The following is a 1,633-nucleotide window of genomic DNA, read 5'->3' as shown; positions in this document are numbered from 1 at the left end:
GATACTGCATTTTAATTTCAAAGCACTGACACCACAACCTGATATTGTCAAGGGTGGTTGAGTCCTCCTCTCTGACAAAAACCTTCTAAAGCTGTCATCACAGACTGGCATGCTTTAGATGTGCCTTACCTGTCTTTGCAGAAGGTTGGGCTAATCATAGAACATTGGCGACTCGGGTAAAACCACTTCTGCTGTTTTTAGTTCATCTTTCTGAATTTTGGCACTCACCCCAGGCATATTTTTCATAACAAGGCCGATTTTGTGACTTATGCGCTCATTACCTATGCACGCTTTACATATACACATTATGTTTTATTCATGACACAGAATACATTTTAATCATTTGGGCCACAGGGAATCCAAAGATACGATGAAATGAGAGAAATGGCGATTGAACATGGTGATCTATGACCCTTCGGTACGCGTCGCTTGGTTGCCAACCTCGTTAAAAGATAATTAGCCGTTACTAAGGTGGATCACCGTGACAAGATTTAGTAGCCTCGCAGTCGTCTCCATAATACCAATAAGGATTTTATAGAGAGATGCCAGACCTCATTCAGTCAGCAGTGCTATACAAATGACTTTATGATTGCTCATCACCCCTTCAGTCTTTCTCACTTTTAGGACCTCATATGAGCATGATATACATAAATGATTGATTATGGACATTAATCATGGCAGTCTATTATTAATACTGGCAGATAATGTAAACACTTGACTTGCCGATGGTTGTAGGGCTCTCAAGTCTCACGCATTCACCGTGAGACACACGCATTTCAACCCGTTCACACGCTCTCACACCACACCTTGTATTTCTCACGCTGAGAAATAAGGGATAACGTTAACTTGTCCTGCTATAATTAATGGACGAATACGGAGGGAAGCCAGTATTGTACACTGTACACATCCTACTGTATGTGGACAGTATGCACATTGAGCACTGCTCTTCAGTTGGCTTGTTTGTGGCCAAATTTTTTTTATTTTTGATACATTTGTATTTTTGAAATATAAACCTATTTATTTCATTTGGATGAATTTGTCTTTTTTTATCAGATTTACCAGTTGTTATCATTTCTATTTGTTCAGGTCAATTATTAACAATAGGTAAAATTGAAATGCTATAGTGAAAACTTGAGAGAATTGGGTGATTATAAATATTTGAATAGCTCCTCCCCTTTGAGTGGCCCCTCCCCTAATCTCACTCCAAACTTTTGCTATAACTTGAGAGCCCTGTTATCCTTATCATAATAAAGTGTTGTTGTCTTTGGTAGTAAAGCAGCGAAACAGCCACACAATATTAGATATTTACATTTAAATTTTTTGCATAAAATGTGTGGTATGTGGTTACTAATTTCATTGCTAGGGTGTTCTTGTTTGTTGCTGTAGCACATCAAATAATTCATATATTAAAAGTGCTCTTACTATTATTTATTATGATTTATTATATTATTTTATATTAAATTATAATTTGTTTATTTATTTATTTGTTAGATTTAATTTTTATTTTATTTTTGCCTTTATTTTGATAGGGCAGTGTCGAGGAGACAGGAAGCAAAGTGGGAGAGAGAGAGAGAGAGAGAGAGAGAGAGAGAGAGAGAGAGAGGGAGAGAGAGAGAGAGAGAGATATGTACAC

This window comes from Sinocyclocheilus grahami, unplaced genomic scaffold, assembly GCF_001515645.1.
Source record: "Sinocyclocheilus grahami isolate Dianchi unplaced genomic scaffold, SAMN03320097.WGS_v1.1 scaffold60.1, whole genome shotgun sequence".
Classification (NCBI taxonomy): domain Eukaryota; kingdom Metazoa; phylum Chordata; class Actinopteri; order Cypriniformes; family Cyprinidae; genus Sinocyclocheilus; species Sinocyclocheilus grahami.
Note: the sequence above shows the minus strand (reverse complement) of the source record.